Source organism: Ctenocephalides felis, unplaced genomic scaffold, assembly GCF_003426905.1.
Source record: "Ctenocephalides felis isolate EL2017-DRISC unplaced genomic scaffold, ASM342690v1 CF-g0.4_SCAFFOLD_03355, whole genome shotgun sequence".
Taxonomy (NCBI): domain Eukaryota; kingdom Metazoa; phylum Arthropoda; class Insecta; order Siphonaptera; family Pulicidae; genus Ctenocephalides; species Ctenocephalides felis.
Window position 1 is genome coordinate 1 of NW_020539509.1, and position 18,548 is coordinate 18,548.

The window sequence follows — 18,548 nt, forward strand, 5'->3', positions numbered from 1 at the left end:
TTACATATGATTTGCCACTTACGTTTATTATCTAAGCCAAATCATACCCCTAGACCAACGAGCCACGGGTTATATCCAGTGCGTGTTGTGTTGCATCCAATGTACAACATTGTAGTAAATAATATGTTCTCGATCCAATATACAATACTGTAGTAAATAATATGGCTCGAATTTAAAGAAATGTCCGGGCTCGTGCAAATATAATATATGATGAATAATATAAACATCAACTACTATTGGGTATAAACAATATGCATTGAATATTCCAGAGTATAAATAATAACTACTTTACGCCCCCGGGTGGGCTCGAACCACCAACCTTTTGGTTAACATCCGAATATTCACATTTAATAATAACTTATCCTAAAACATTGCTTATTCTAAATGGAACTATATCTACACTAATCTGTAACCCATGTTGCATCCAATGTACAACATTGTAGTAAATAATATGTGCTCGAATTTAAAGAAAAGTCCGGGCTCGTCCGGGATTTGAACCCGGGACCTCTGCACCCTAAGCGGAAATTATACTCCTAGACCAACGAGCCACGCGGTATATTCAATAAACGCCAATTGAGTAAATAATAGGCACTCGAATTTAAAGAAATATCAGAGGCTCGTCCGGGATTTGAACCCGGGACCTTCCGCCACCCAAAGCGGGAATCATACCCCTAGACCAACGAGCCACGGGTCGTACCCACTGCGTTTTTGTGTTGCATCCAATGTACAACATGCCACGGGTTCAGCCACTAAACACATTTTACACATGATTTGCCACTTACGTTTTATATCTAAGCCGAAATCATAACCCTAGAAACAAGCCACGGGTTTTATCCAGTGCATGTTGTGTTGGAACATTGTTGTAAATAATATGTTCTCGATCCAATATACAATACTCTAGTAAATAATATGTGCTCGAATTTAAAGAAATGTCCGGGCTCGTGTAAACTACATATATGATGAATAATATAATCATCAAATACTATTGGGTATAAACAATATGCATTGAATATTCCAGAGTACAAATAATAACTACTTTACGCTCCCGGGTAGACTCGAACCACCAACTTTTCGGTTAACAGACGAACGCGCTAGCCAATTGCGCCACGGAGGCTCTTATCGCTTCTTGATAATAGTATGAGTAAATTATTTATAGCATGAACAATAATTATAATTATTGAACAATAATGAGTATAAACAACAATTATTCTTATACCCAATAAACTACACTAATCTGTAACCCACGGCGCAACCAGTGCCCAATACCTGTCCATACATCGCGCTCGATTCACTTCACACACAAATAGTTAACATTTACTTCACTCCTATAAACTATACAAACTATACAAAGTCTACTTTCGGTTTGAGTGACAGCCTCTGAAACGCTGTACCCCCATGTAATAAATAATATGTGCTCGAATTTAAAGAAAAGTCCGGACTCGTCCGGGATTTGAACCCGGGACCTCCCGCAGCCTAAGCGGAAATCATACCCTAGACCAACTTTTGGATTTGCCACTTACGTTTAATATCTAAGCCGAAATCATAACCTAGACCAACATGCCACGGGTTTTATCCAGTGCATGTTTGTGTTCGAACCAATGTACAACATTGTTGTAAATAATATGTTCTCGATCCAATATACAATACTGTAGTAAATAATATGTGCTCGAATTTAAAGAAATGTCCGGGCTCGTGCAAATTATATATATGATGAATAATATAATCATCAAATACTATTGGGTATAAACAATATGCATTGAATATTCCCGTGTATAAACAGTAACTACTTTACGCCCCCGGGTGGGCTCGAACCACCAACCTTTCGGTTAACAGCCGAACGCGCTAGCCAATTGCGCCACGGAGGCTCTTATCGCGCTGTTGATAATAGTAGGAGTAAATTATATATAGCATAAACAATAATTATAATTATTGAACAATAATGGGTATGAATAACAATTATTGTACGCCCCCGGGTGGGTTCAATCCACCAACCTTTCGGTTAAACTTTAAATATTACTAATGAAAAGGCGTTTGTTTGTTACTTAATTAAATAACCTATATTTACATTTAATAATCACTTATCCTAAAACATTGCTTATTCTAACATGGAACTTATATCTACACTAATCTGTAACCCATGCTGCATCCAATGTACAACATTGTAGTAAATAATATGTGCTCGAATTTAAAGAAAAGTCAGGGCTTGTCCGGAATTTGAACCCGGGACCTCCCGCACCCTAAGCGGAAATCATACTCCTAGACCAACGAGCCACGCGGTATACTCAATAAACACATTTTACATATGATTTGCCACTTACGTTTATTATCTAAGCCAAAATCATACCCCTAGACCAACGAGCCACGGGTTCTATCCAGTGCGTGATTGTGTTGGAACCAATGTACAACATTGTTGTAAATAATATGTTCTCGATCCAATATACAATACTGTAGTAAATAATATGTGCTCGAATTTAAAGAAATGTCCGGGCTCGTGTAAACTACATATATGATGAATAATATAACCATCAACTATTATTGTGTATAAACAATATGCATTGAATATTCCAGAGTATAAATAATAACTACTTTACGCCCCCGGGTGGGCTCGAACCACCAACCTTTCGGTTAACATCCGAATATTCACATTTAATAATAACTTATCCTAAAACATTGCTTATTATAACATGGAACTTATATCTACACTAATCTGTAACCCATGTTGCATCCAATGTACAACATTGTAGTAAATAATATGTGCTCGAATTTAAAGAAAAGTCCGGGCTCGTCCGGGATTTGAACCCGGGACCTCTTGCACTTTAGCGGAAATCATACTCCTAGACCAACGAGCCACGCGGTATATTCAATAAACACCAATTGTAGTAAATAATAGGCACTCAAATTTAAAGAAATATCAGGGCTCGTCCGGGATTTGAACCCGGGACCTTCCGCACCCAAAGCGGGAATCATACCCCTAGACCAACGAGCCACGGGTCGTACCCACTGCGTTTTTGTGTTGCATCCAATGTACAACATGCCACGGGTTCTAGTCACTAAACACATTTTACACATGATTTACCACTTACGTTTTATATCTAAGCCGAAATCATAACCCTAGAAAAACAAGCCACGGGTTTTATCCAGTGCATGTTAGTGTTGGAACCAATGCAGAACATTGTTGTAAATAATATGTTCTCGATCCAATATACAATACTGTAGTAAATAATATGTGCTCGAATTTAAAGAAATGTCCAGGCTCGTGCAAATTATATATATATATTAATTGTTTAATATAAACAAAACAGCACTCAGATTTGTTTAACACAACTTTATTTTATGATTACAGACGTTTCGAGACCATGGTGTGTCTCATCTTCAGTGTAATTTCAAAAACAGTTACTTATATACTACACATTCTTTAATACTTTATTTAAATTTCATTTAATTTTTGATATACAAAAAACACCAACTATTCCTTGCAATGCTTGACACAGTACTAAAGAAACATATAACACTTACAGAAATATTCTAAACAAATTTAAAGTACTTTCTAGATGGAGACAGAGAGGGTATCATTATAATGTAAACAAAATGAGTGCTATCGCATACAAAAATCGATAAAAATGAAAAAACAAATTAATTTATTGAAAAGAATAAGATAAATGAAAAATTTATAAATTATTAATGATGTTTATATAAGTGTCAAGTAAAATATTTGTGTCGGTTCTTAGATTTATGCTATTGTTAGTCCGAACTATTGACATTGATTCTGCCATGCTCCGTTTAAATAAGTCTTTCTCATGGAATAAAATTTGGGGATTGTCAAAATCAAACTTATGGTTGTTGATATTAGCATGATCCACAAGTGTACTTTTAAATTTTTTGTTATCTATTTTTTCACATTGTAATTCATGTTGCCTGAGTCTCTTTTCTAAGTTCTGGCAGGTCTGGCCAATATAAGAGCAATTACAATCCAAACAATTTACTTTATAAACTATATCTTTCTTTTTTGTTAATGGAGTTTCATCTTTAATTTTGGAATATAAAAATTTTAATTGTTTTAATGGAGAAAAAGTAATACGAATATTGTGTTTTTTGAAAAGTCTTTTTGATAATTGGTTAAAATTATTGTCAAGATATGGAAAATTAATGAAAAAAGTTTTTTCAGGAACACTTGTTTTGCCAGGCTCTTCCGGTTTCTTATCAAAAGGTTCAAGTAATTTTGCGACTCTATTTTTAATAATTGGACAAATTAACTTATATGGAAAATTATTGCCAAGTAGGATCGTTTTAACTAATTTTATGTTTGTATCATAAAACAGGGGATCAGATAATAAAATAGCGTGATCTACAAGATTTAGAATGGTAGAAATTTTTATATTGAGAGGAACATGCGAATTAAAATTAATGTATCTCCCGGACCAACTATCTTTTCTGTACCAGTCTGTATAACATACACCGCCTCTATTAATGAGTTTTACGTCAAGAAAATGTAACGTCGAATCATTTTCAAGTTCCTGAGTGAATTGTAAAAAAGAATTGTACTCATTGAATTTGTTGAAAACATTATCTATATCTTTTTTATTAAGTAATATTAATGTATCATCGACATATCTGAAATAAACCATAGGTTTGGAAGGTAAAGAATTTAAGACATGATTTTCCAAATCTTGTAATACTAAATCCGCCAAAACAGGACTTAATGGGCTGCCCATTGGACAACCTCTCTTCATCGTATAATATTTTTTATTAAAAGTGAAATATGATGCTTTTAAAAGTAATTCTATTCCTGAAATAAAAATTTCCATCGGTAAACAAGTGAATTCAACTATTTGCATCCATCTTTTCTTTATAGCTGTAATAATTAGATAATGCGGAAGATTATTAAATAAATTAATGACGTCAAGACTCATAAAGGAACAATCAGGAGGAATTACTTTATGTTTTATATGTTCTATTAACTGTAAAGAGTTATTTAAACGGTATGGAGAATCTATGGTGACATTCTTTAAAATATCTGAAAAATATTTTGCTAAAAAGTAGTATGGCGAATCAATGTAGGAAACAATTGGTCTAAATGGGCAATTAGGTTTATGGATCTTTGGAAGGCAATAGAATTTTGGGGTTAAAGGATGTTGTACTTTTAACTTTAATGATGTGGTATTATTAATATGTCCCTTTTTCTCTAATAAATTTATAAATTTAAAAACCTGTCTATGGTGATAGTTGTTCGGATCCGATGCCAATTCTTCATATAGAGATTCATTACTGAGAATTTTCTTTGCTTCTTTATCATATTCCTCTTTTAACAAAACCACTGAAATGTTTCCTTTATCTGCCTTACACACTAATAATTGTTTGTTATCTTGAAGAAATTTTTTTGTAGCTATGATGTCCCGGTAGATGTAAGATGTATCATTCTTGCACTGTACTTTGTTTTTGTGAGTTTTTTGAAATGTTGTAAATTGTTTCATTAACATAAATCTTATCCGTTCGATTTCTTTTCCTTCTAGATCTTTGATTAATTTAAGGCCGGCTTCTAGGCTGCTAATAACTTTAATTGAATCATTGAATGTTAAAATTTTTTGTTGGATTGAAAACTTTGGACCTAGAGCCAATATATATTTTATATTATCTGGTATATGAGTATCCGTTTTGTTTATAACCCATTTGTTCCAATCTAAACCTGTATTGATAATCGGATGTGCTTTGTCTCTTAGCTCTATTAGTTTCTTAAGTTTGTTGCATTGTTTGTTCTTTATCTGATCAAAAAGTTTTTGGTATTTCTTTTGTTCTAGAAAAATAAATTTATCGAATTCTAATTCTTCTAATGAGTCCTGTGTCACACGTTTGGATATTATTAAATTATTATTTAATCGATTGATTTCTTTTGCACTGTCTGCAATTTCATATTTCAAAATTTTATTCTGAAGGATCAATAGACTGTTATTTAGTTTTTGTATGTTATTGTAATTTTTATTTTTGAATGTTAAATTGTTGGTGATAAAATTAGGTAAAACATTTTCGTGCTTGCATTTAATTAAGAAATTCCTTTTGTTAGTAGTCTTCGCTAATGCATTGTATATCAAAAATTAAATGAAATTTAAATAAAGTATTAAAGAATGTGTAGTATATAAGTAACTGTTTTTGAAATTACACTGAAGATGAGACACACCATGGTCTCGAAACGTCTGTAATCATAAAATAAAGTTGTGTTAAACAAATCTGAGTGCTGTTTTGTTCATATTAAACAATTAATATTCGTTCCACTCATATCATAAAATTCTATAATATATATATATATATATATATATATATTTATGAGTTTAATAATCGGGCGTAACATCAATAAAAATAGTATGAGTTTTTTTTAAAAATTTATTTATTTAAAATCCATACGTTTCGGCTAGCATCTTAGCCATCATTCAGTGGTAATCAAGTTAACTATAAAAATTGAAACTAAATAAATTATATGAAAGGAAATTTTGTGGAAAAACAATAATAATAATAATGGTAATAAAACACTTACAATTTTGTATCCTAATATAGCATATGAAACCATTATTAATCCATGGTATGAGTATGTGCACATTGATAAGATATATATTTTTTAACACAAACATCACAAATGGTAAAACACACTAATAATCATGATAACTTAACAAGTTGTCGAAACTATGTATTTACTCTTTGGAGTTTAGGATAGAAATGCCACATTTTTCTCAAAGCAGTTTTTAGCATGTGTTGATATTTTTTGGAAAATTTAAAAGGCGATGGGATTTTGTTATTTTTTAAGGAATTTTGACACGCTATTAAGAAACCACGTGTTCGTTTCGATAAGGGCCGTATTGTCATTGCGTTTATTTATGACTCTGTCGTTATGTAATTGTAAAAACAACCCCTCAGCGAATCTTCTTTTAATTGTATTCTCTTCAAAATGTAAAATTTTAGGGTTAAAAAAATCGATATTATGATTTAAATTTTTAATATGCTCAGTTAACATTGTTTTAAATTGCTTAGGATTTTTTGAATTATTTTTGTGTTGATTAAGGCGTTTACTCAGGTTTTGGCTAGTTTCTCCAATATAAAAGAGTTCGCAATTAGAGCAATTAATTTGATATACTAAATTCCTGAGGCGGTCAAAATTGAACTTAGATTTCATTTGTGTAAAAATTGAACTAAGGGTTGCATCACAATTACATACCAACAGAATGCCACATTGTTGAAATAGTTTTTTCCACGAGAAATATAAATCTTTTACGTACGGTAGGCAAATGACACCAGTATATGATTCTAAGTCTAAGCGGTTTTTATGATCTGTGAGGTCTTTTTGTTTGTTAAAAATGTAACTGCGTCTGTTATTTATGACCGAGTTGATTATGTTCGTAGGATATGAGTTGTTTTTCAGTGTGTTTATAACCAGGTCAATGTTCGTGTCCCAGAAGTTTTTGTCAGATAGTAATATGGCGTGGTCTGTTAAATTTATTATTGTCGCAATTTTCATTTTAAGAGGGTGGTATGAGTGGTAATTTATGTATCGTCCGGAGCTAGTTGGTTTCTGGTACCAGTTAGTAATTAGTCGGTGGTCATTTGTACGTATGAGTCTGATGTCTAGAAAGCTAATCGAATTCATTGTCTCTAATTCTACGGTAAACTGTAGTTTTTTATTAAAATTGTTAAAATTATCAGTAAATATGTTAATGTCTTCTTCCGGAATACAAGTAATGATATCGTCTACATATCGGTAATAAAAGATTTGTTTATTGTAATTATTAAAAATTTTGTTTTCTACTAATTGTAAGGAAATTTCTACTAAAGACGGAGATGCGGGAGATCCCATTGGGGTGCCAAAAATTTGGTAATAAAATGATCCATTAAATTCAAAATAGGTGTTAGAGACAATGAATTTGATGATTTCTCTAAACCAATGTAAGGATAGTGTGGTGTGAGGGCTAATTTCACTCCATCTGCTAGTGATGGCGTCTAGTATTAAGTCTAGTGGGACATTTGTAAATAGGGATATAACGTCTAGGCTAATTAGTTTATAATTATTGGGAATGGAAATATTATTAAGAAGTTTTACAAGCTCGAAGGAATTTTTAATGTAATATGGGGACTGTTTTGTTATTGTTGTTAAGATATTACTAATGTACTTGGATAATTTGTATAGTGGAGAATTTATGTCTGAAACAATCGGTCTATAAGGTAGGTTTGTTTTGTGTATTTTAGGAAGGCCGTATAATCTTGGAAAGTATGGGTGTAAATTTTTTAGGTTTGTAGCTGTATCTTTTGTGATTTGTTTATTGGTAACTAATTTGTCTAGAAGTTTATGACAGGAGCGGTTAATGTGTTCGGTTGGGTCGTTATTTATGGTCGTGTAGGTACTGGCGTCCGAGAGTGATTCGGTAATTTTTTGTAAATAGTCCTCTTTTTCAAGTATAACTGTGACGTTTCCTTTGTCTGCTCTTGTAACAATTATGTTAGGATGGTCTTTTAAAAATAATTTACAGCTTTTGAGATCTCTAAGAATGTCAGTATAATTCGAATTTTTTATATTGAAAGAATTGATGTACGATATAAATTTTTTGCAAAAAAGAGTTCTGGTATGAGATTTCAGTTTAGGATCTTTAATTTGTTGTAAACCATTTTCTAAGTTCGAGAGTAATTTAATGAAATTAAAATTGTTAGGACAGTTGGGAACAGCAAAATTGGGGCCTAATGCAAAAATGTATCGAAGTCTATCTGGGATCTCAATGGATGAGAAGTTTTTTAGCCATTTGTTGATGACGTTTTCATCTAAAGTTATTTTACTATGTTCTATTTTATTTTGTAATAATTTGTTAAATTTATTTTTGTAAGATTGTTTTAGGTTAATAGAATGTTTATTGTTTTTAATATTTTCGAAGTGGAGAAAATCGTTAACAATTTCGGACTCAACTGTACGAAACAGCCAATTGGTAATTTTTGCGATGGTATTCCTGAAGTTGTGTATATTTTTAATGCAACTTTCTATCGTTAAAGAAGTAAATTTTAAGCTAAGATTATCTACTGTATTATCTTGTGACTTATTAGAAATAGGTTTGAATTTTTTACATTGATTTTGTAAAAGTTTGGTATTATTTTTTCTTTTCGACATCTTAATAAGAAGACATGTTTATTAGTGTTTACAATGATTTTTGAATTTAATTTAGAAACTGCTTTAAATTGTGAATATATATAGATCCCGTAGTTGCGCCTGATAAATTCATAAAACGATTGGTCATCACGTGTATTGAAGGTTTCTTGCCTGTTCTTGTGTACTTGAGGGACTAATGGTTTGATATGACGATGTGGATCCATGGTTCGTAGAGTGTATTGTAGATTTTTTGAATAACTAGTGTATTAAGTCAATAATCCTTTTTTCAGCCCAGGAGTGATATTTTTGAATAGTCTTGAATTTGATGTTGATATATATGTTTAATTTGAGTTTAATAATCGGGCGTAACATCAATAAAAATAGTATGAGTTTTTTTTAAAAATTTATTTATTTAAAATCCATACGTTTCGGCTGAAACGTATGGATTTTAAATAAATAAATTTTTAAAAAAAACTCATACTATTTTTATTGATGTTACGCCCGATTATTAAACTCAAATTAAACATATATATCAACATCAAATTCAAGACTATTCAAAAAATATATATATATATATATATATATATATATATATTGTGGGGATATCAAGCAGGCTGGTTTTGATTTGAAAAAAAAAACAAGGGGACATGTCATGTATATTTTTAATATCGAAATATTTTTACAGTTAATAAATTTATATTTTTTTATTATGTTGGAAGTTTCTAATTTAGTATATTGTCATAATCATTACAACTCCCACATTGGTGACTCACGACGATGGAGATGAAGATAAAGGAGTTTTATTTTTCGAGGATTTAAGAATTTGACGCAGCACCATAGTCACTGGTCTTCAGAGACGACCTATAAGGTACGTCCAGTCCAATCCATCATAGTTAACGCACTTACTATCTGGATCAGACTTCCGAGGTTACTCATTTGGTATACCCAGACCTCAGTGTCTATTGCTGACAGAATAAATAATTTGGAGCCTGAACTTTTCATTGGAATGCAATTCAACCTCTCTTTCTCTGTTAACTCAACAAATCGTCTTATAATGCTACCTCCCATTATCGGTGACAACGACGAGTCAAAACAAAATTTGACATAATTTATTGGATTCCACAATTCTGGACTCTTATGTCAAAGAAACCAATGATCCTGATTTGGATAAAGAGCCAACTTCTTCCTCTGATCGGAACTCATCAGATACGAATGCAACGCTTGCAGAAATGGAAACTGTATCCATAAATTATGCATTCTAAACATTAAGTAATTCTGATATAACTAATACCAATTAGATCGAGGCTGAATCTTAGAAGTTCACCGACATCGAGGTACAGGAAATTTTCCACATGTTTTTTTTTAGTCAGAACCTTATGCAGAATATGGAGTTGATGCTGACGAAACATGTCAATTTGTAATTGACCAGTATTACAACACTGGACTGCTATAATCTGCTTTCCCACCACATTTTTATAACGTGTTTCCCTGTATTTTCTTTTTAAACTGTGAGATCAACACTGGGCAGGGAGTGTGTGGGGATATCAAGCAGGCTGGTTTTGATTTGAAAAAAAAAACAAGGGGACATGTCATGTATATTTTTAATATCGAAATATTTTTACAGTTAATAAATTTATATTTTTTCATTATGTTGGGAGTTTCTAATTTAGTATATTGTCATAATCATTACAACTCCCACATATATATATATATATATATATATATATATATATATGATGAATAATATAATCATCAAATACTATTGGGTATAAACAATATGCATTGAATATTCCAGAGTATGAACAGTAACTAATTTACGCCCCCAGGTGGGCTCGAGCCACCAACCTTTCGGTTAACAGCCGAACGCGCTAGCCAATTGCATATTACATATGATTTGCCACGGGTTTTATCCAGTGCATGTTTGTGTTGGAACCAATGTAGAACATTGTTGTAAATAATATGTTCTCGATCCAATATACAATACTCTAGTAAATAATATGTGCTCGAATTTAAAAAAATGTCCGGGCTCGTGTAAACTACATATATGATGAATAATATAATCATCAAATACTATTGGGTATAAACAATATGCATTGAATATTCCAGAGTACAAATAATAACTACTTTACGCTCCCGGGTGGACTCGAACCACCAACTTTTCGGTTAACAGACGAACGCGCTAGCCAATTGCGCCACGGAGGCTCTTATCGCTCCTTGATAATAGTATGAGTAAATTATTTATAGCATGAACAATAATTATAATTATTGAACAATAATGAGTATAAACAACAATTATTCTTATACCGAATAAACTACACTAATCTGTAACCCACGGCGCAACCAGTGCCCAATACCTGTCCATACATCGCGCTCGATTCACTTCACACACAAATAGTTAACATTTACTTTACTCCTATAAACTACACAAACTATACAAAGTCTACTTTCGGTTTGAGTGGCAGCCTCTGAAACGCTGTACCCCCATGTAATAAATAATATGTGCTCGAATTTAAAGAAACGTCCGGCCTCGTCCGGGATTTGAATTCGGGACCTCCCGCACCCTAAGCGGAAATCACACCCCTAGACCAATGAGCCACGCGGTATACTCAATAAACACATTTTACACATGATTTTCACATCTCAATAAACACATTTTACACACGATTTGCCCACTGCGTGTTTGTGTTGGATCCAATGTACAACATTGTAGTAAATAATACGCACTCGTATTTAAAGAAATACCCGGGCTCGCCCGGGATTTGAACCCGGGACCTCCCGCACCCAAAGCGGGAATCATACTCCTAAACCAACGCGCCACGGAGGCTCTTATCGCGCTGTTGATAATAGTAGGAGTAAATTATATATAGCATAACCAATAATTATAATTATTGAACAATAATGGGTATGAATAACAATTATTGTACGCCTCCGGGTAGGTTCAATCCACCAACCTTTCGGTTAAACTTTAAATATTACTAATGAAAAGGCGTTTGTTCGTTACTTAATTAACTAACCTATATTTACATTTAATAATCACTTATCCTAAAACATTGCTTATTCTAACATGGAACTTATATCTACACTAATCTGTAACCCATGCTACATCCAATGTACAACATTGTAGTAAATAATATGTGCTCGAATTTAAAGAAAAGTTCGGGCTCGTCCGGAGTTTAAACCTGGGACCTCCCGCACCCTAAGCGGAAATCATACTCCTAGACCAACGAGCCACGCGGTATACTCAATAAACACATTTTACATATGATTTGCCACTTACGTTTATTATCTAAGCCAAAATCATACCCCTAGACCAACGAGCCACGGGTTCTATCCAGTGCGTGATTGTGTTGGATCCAATGTACAACATTGTAGTAAATAATATGTTCTCGATCCAATATACAATACTGTAGTAAATAATATGTGCTCGAATTTAAAGAAATGTCCGGGCTCGTGCAAATTATATATATGATGAATAATATAATCATCAAATATTATTGAGTATAAACAATATGTATAAACAGTAACTACTTCACGCCCCCGGGTGGGCTCGAACCACCAACGCTTCTTGATAATAGTAGGAGTAAATTATATATAGCATAAACAATAATTATGATTATTGAACAATAATGGGTATAAACAACAATTATTGTTATACCCAATAAACTACACTAATCTGTAACCCACGGCGCAACCAGTGCCCAATACCTGTCCATACATCGGGCCCGATTCACTTCACACACAAATAGTTAACATTTACTTCACTCCTAAACTATACAAACTATACAAAGTCTACTTTCGGTTTGAGTGACAGCTTCTGAAACGCTGTACCCCCATGTAATAAATAATATGCCCTCGAATTGAAAGAAATGCCCGCGCTCGTCCAGGATTTGAACCCGGGACCTCCCCCACCCAAAGCGGAAATCATACCCCTAGACCAACGAACCACATGTTCTACCCAGTGCGTGTTTGTGTTGCATCCAATGTACAACATTGTAGTAAATAATAGGCAGTCGAATTCAAAGAAATGCCTAGATTATGTGCTCGAATTTAAAGAAATGTCCGGGCTCGTGTAAACTACATATATGATGGATAATATAATCATCAAATACTATTGGGTATAAACATTATGCATTGAATATTCCAGAGAACAAATATTAACTACTTTACGCTCCCGGGTGGGCTCGAACCACCAACCTTTCGGTTAACAGCCGAACGCGCTAGCCAATTGCGCCACGGAGGCTCTTATCGCTTCTTGATAATAGTATGAGTAAATTATTTATAGCATGAACAATAATTATAATTATTGAACAATAATGAGTATAAACAACAATTATTCTTATACCCAATAAACTACGCTAATCTGTAACCCACGGCGCAACCAGTGCCCAATACCTGTCCATACATCGCGCTCGATTCACTTCACACACAAATAGTTAACATTTACTTCACTCCTATAAACTATACAAACTATACAAAGTCTACTTTCGGTTTGAGTGACAGCCTCTGAAACGCTGTACCCCCATGTAATAAATAATATGTGCTTTGAACCCGGGACCTCCCGCAGCCTAAGCGGAAATCATACCCCTAGACCAACTTTTGGATTTGCCACTTACGTTTAATATCTAAGCCGAAATCATAACCCTAGACCAACATGCCACGGGTTTTATCCAGTGCATGTTTGTGTTCGAACCAATGTACAACATTGTTGTAAATAATATGTTCTCGATCCAATATACAATACTGTAGTAAATAATATGTGCTCGAATTTAAAGAAATGTCCGGGCTCGTGCAAATTATATATATGATGAATAATATAATCATCAAATACTATTGGGTATAAACAATATGCATTGAATATTCCAGTGTATAAACAGTAACTACTTTACGCCCCCGGGTGGGCTCGAACCACCAACCTTTCGGTTAACAGCCGAACGCGCTAGCCAATTGCGCCACGGAGGCTCTTATCGCGCTGTTGATAATAGTAGGAGTAAATTATATATAGCATAAACAATAATTATAATTATTGAACAATAATGGGTATGAATAACAATTATTGTACGCCCCCGGGTGGGTTCAATCCACCAACCTTTCGGTTAAACTTTAAATATTACTAATGAAAAGGCGTTTGTTTGTTACTTAATTAAATAACCTATATTTACATTTAATAATCACTTATCCTAAAACATTGCTTATTCTAACATGGAACTTATATCTACACTAATCTGTAACCCATGCTGCATCCAATGTACAACATTGTAGTAAATAATATGTGCTCGAATTTAAAGAAAAGTCAGGGCTTGTCCGGAATTTGAACCCGGGACTTCCCGCACCCTAAGCGGAAATCATACTCCTAGACCAACGAGCCACGCGGTATACTCAATAAACACATTTTACATATGATTTGCCACTTACGTTTATTATCTAAGCCAAAATCATACCCCTAGACCAACGAGCCACGGGTTCTATCCAGTGCGTGATTGTGTTGGAACCAATGTACAACATTGTTGTAAATAATATGTTCTCGATCCAATATACAATACTGTAGTAAATAATATGTGCTCGAATTTAAAGAAATGTCCGGGCTCGTGTAAACTACATATATGATGAATAATATAACCATCAACTACTATTGTGTATAAACAATATGCATTGAATATTCCAGAGTATAAATAATAACTACTTTACGCCCCCGGGTGGGCTCGAACCACCAACCTTTCGGTTAACATCCGAATATTCACATTTAATAATAACTTATCCTAAAACATTGCTTATTATAACATGGAACTTATATCTACACTAATCTGTAACCCATGTTGCATCCAATGTACAACATTGTAGTAAATAATATGTGCTCGAATTTAAAGAAAAGTCCGGGCTCGTCCGGGATTTGAACCCGGGACCTCTTGCACTTTAGCGGAAATCATACTCCTAGACCAACGAGCCACGCGGTATATTCAATAAACACCAATTGTAGTAAATAATAGGCACTCAAATTTAAAGAAATATCAGGGCTCGTCCGGGATTTGAACCCGGGACCTTCCGCACCCAAAGCGGGAATCATACCCCTAGACCAACGAGCCACGGGTCGTACCCACTGCGTTTTTGTGTTGCATCCAATGTACAACATGCCACGGGTTCTAGTCACTAAACACATTTTACACATGATTTACCACTTACGTTTTATATCTAAGCCGAAATCATAACCCTAGAAAAACAAGCCACGGGTTTTATCCAGTGCATGTTAGTGTTGGAACCAATGCAGAACATTGTTGTAAATAATATGTTCTCGATCCAATATACAATACTGTAGTAAATAATATGTGCTCGAATTTAAAGAAATGTCCAGGCTCGTGCAAATTATATATATATATATATATATATTAATTGTTTAATATAAACAAAACAGCACTCAGATTTGTTTAACACAACTTTATTTTATGATTACAGACGTTTCGAGACCATGGTGTGTCTCATCTTCAGTGTAATTTCAAAAACAGTTACTTATATACTACACATTCTTTAATACTTTATTTAAATTTCATTTAATTTTGATATACAAAAAACACCAACTATTCCTTGCAATGCTTGACACAGTACTAAAGAAACATATAACACTTACAGAAATATTCTAAACAAATTTGAAGTACTTTCTAGATGGAGACAGAGAGGGTATCATTATAATGTAAACAAAAGGAGTGCTATCGCATACAAAAATCGATAAAAATGAAAAAACAAATTAATTTATTGAAAAGAATAAGATAAATGAAAAAATTATAAATTATTAATGATGTTTATATAAGTGTCATGTAAAATATTTGTGTCGGTTCTTAGATTTATGCTATTGTTAGTCCGAACTATTGACATTGATTCTGCCATGCTCCGTTTAAATAAGTCTTTCTCATGGAATAAAATTGGGGATTGTCAAAATCAAACTTATGGTTGTTGATATTAGCATGATCCACAAGTGTACTTTTAAATTTTTGTTATCTATTTTTTCACATTGTAATTCATGTTGCCTGAGTCTCTTTTCTAAGTTCTGGCAGGTCTGGCCAATATAAGAGCAATTACAATCCAAACATTTTACTTTACAAACTATATCTTTCTTTTTTGTTAATGGAGTTTCATCTTTAATTTTGGAATATAAAAATTTTAATTGTTTTAATGGAGAAAAAGTAATACGAATATTGTGTTTTTTGAAAAGTCTTTTTGATAATTGGTTAAAATTATTGTCAAGATATGGAAAATTAATGAAAAAAGTTTTTTCAGGAACACTTGTTTTGCCAGGCTCTTCCGGTTTCTTATCAAAAGGTTCAAGTAATTTTGCGACTCTATTTTTAATAATTGGACAAATTAACTTATATGGAAAATTATTGCCAAGTAGGATCGTTTTAACTAATTTTATGTTTGTATCATAAAACAGGGGATCAGATAATAAAATAGCGTGATCTACAAGATTTAGAATGGTAGAAATTTTTATATTGAGAGGAACATGCGAATTAAAATTAATGTATCTCCCGGACCAACTATCTTTTCTGTACCAGTCTGTATAACATACACCGCCTCTATTAATGAGTTTTACGTCAAGAAAATGTAACGTCGAATCATTTTCAAGTTCCTGAGTGAATTGTAAAAAAGAATTGTACTCATTGAATTTGTTGAAAACATTATCTATATCTTTTTATTAAGTAATATTAATGTGTCATCGACATATCTGAAATAAACCATAGGTTTGGAAGGTAAAGAATTTAAGACATGATTTTCCAAATCTTGTAATACTAAATCCGCCAAAACAGGACTTAATGGGCTGCCCATTGGACAACCTCTCTTCATCGTATAATATTTTTTATTAAAAGTGAAATATGATGCTTTTAAAAGTAATTCTATTCCTGAAATAAAAATTTCCATCGGTAAACAAGTGAATTCAACTATTTGCATCCATCTTTTCTTCATAGCTGTAATAATTAGATAATGCGGAAGATTATTAAATAAATTAATGACGTCAAGACTCATAAAGGAACAATCAGGAGGAATTACTTTATGTTTTATATGTTCTATTAACTGGAAAGAGTTATTTAAACGGTATGGAGAATCTATGGTGACATTCTTTAAAATATCTGAAAAATATTTTGCTTAAAAGTAGTATGGCGAATCAATGTAGGAAACAATTGGTCTAAATGGGCAATTAGGTTTATGGATCTTTGGAAGGCAATAGAATTTTGGGGTTAAAGGATGTTGTACTTTTAACTTTAATGATATGGTATTATTAATATGTCCCTTTTTCTCTAATAAATTTATAAATTTAAAAACCTGTCTATGGTGATAGTTGTTCGGATCCGATGCCAATTCTTCATATAGAGATTCATTACTGAGAATTTTCTTTGCTTCTTTATCATATTCCTCTTTTAACAAAACCACTGAAATGTTTCCTTATCTGCCTTACACACTAATAATTTTTGTTATCTTGAAGAAATTTTTTTGTAGCTATGATGTCCCGGTAGATGTAAGAGTATCATTCTTGCACTGAACTTTGTTTTTGTGAGTTTTTTGAAATGTTGTAAATTGTTTCATTAACATAAATCTTATCCGTTCTGAAGGATCAATAGACTGTTATTTAGTTTTTGTATGTTATTGTAATTTTTATTTTTGAATGTTAAATTGTTGGTGATAAATTAGGTAAAACATTTTCGTGCTTGCATTTAATTAAGAAATTCCTTTTGTTAGTAGTCTTGGCTAATGCATTGTATATCAAAAATAAATGAAATTTAAATAAAGTATTAAAGAATGTGTAGTATATAAGTAAACTGTTTTTGAAATTACACTGAAGATGAGACACACCATGGTCTCGAAACGTCTGTAATCATAAAATAAAGTTGTGTTAACAAATCTGAGTGCTGTTTTGTTCATATTAAAATTAATATTCGTTCCACTCATATCATTAAAATTCATAATTTATATAGATATATATATATATATATATATATAATATTGTGGGGATATCAAGCAGGCTGGTTTTGATTTGAAAAAAAAAAAACAAGGGGACATGTCATGTATATTTTTAATATCGAAATATTTTTACAGTTAATAAATTTATATTTTTTTATTATGTTGGAAGTTTTTCTAATTTAGTATATATGTCATAATCATTACAACTCCCACATTGGTGACTCACGACGATGGAGATGAATATAAAGGAGTTTTATTTTTCGAGGATTAAGATTTGACGCAGCACCATAGTCACTGGTCTTCAGAGACGACCATAAGGTACGTCCAGTCCATCCATCATAGTTACGCACTTACTATCTGGATCAGACTTCCGAGGTTACTCATTTGGTATACCCAGACCTCAGTGTCTATTGCTGACAGAATAAAAAAAAAAAGAGTGCGCTAAGGATCACACGCGATTGAAGTAAAACTTTTAATATTGTATGAGTAGGCA

The 18,548-nt window shown here is 32.8% G+C and overlaps 6 non-coding genes across 6 annotated transcripts; all 6 read right to left on the reverse strand.

Moving 5' to 3' along the window:
- Positions 1 to 613: 613 nt before the first annotated feature.
- Trnap-ugg lies at positions 614 to 686 on the reverse strand. Its single transcript has one exon. It is a non-coding gene; the product is annotated as a tRNA-Pro (tRNA).
- A 1,105-nt stretch (positions 687 to 1,791) lies between these two features.
- On the reverse strand, positions 1,792 to 1,865 carry Trnan-guu. The gene has a single exon. It is a non-coding gene; the product is annotated as a tRNA-Asn (tRNA).
- Positions 1,866 to 2,914: 1,049 nt separating this feature from the next.
- Positions 2,915 to 2,986, reverse strand: Trnap-ugg. The gene has a single exon. It is a non-coding gene; the product is annotated as a tRNA-Pro (tRNA).
- A 10,292-nt stretch (positions 2,987 to 13,278) lies between these two features.
- Positions 13,279 to 13,352, reverse strand: Trnan-guu. Its single transcript has one exon. It is a non-coding gene; the product is annotated as a tRNA-Asn (tRNA).
- A 645-nt stretch (positions 13,353 to 13,997) lies between these two features.
- On the reverse strand, positions 13,998 to 14,071 carry Trnan-guu. Its single transcript has one exon. It is a non-coding gene; the product is annotated as a tRNA-Asn (tRNA).
- Positions 14,072 to 15,120: 1,049 nt separating this feature from the next.
- Positions 15,121 to 15,192, reverse strand: Trnap-ugg. Its single transcript has one exon. It is a non-coding gene; the product is annotated as a tRNA-Pro (tRNA).
- Between the last annotated feature and the right edge of the window lie 3,356 nt (positions 15,193 to 18,548).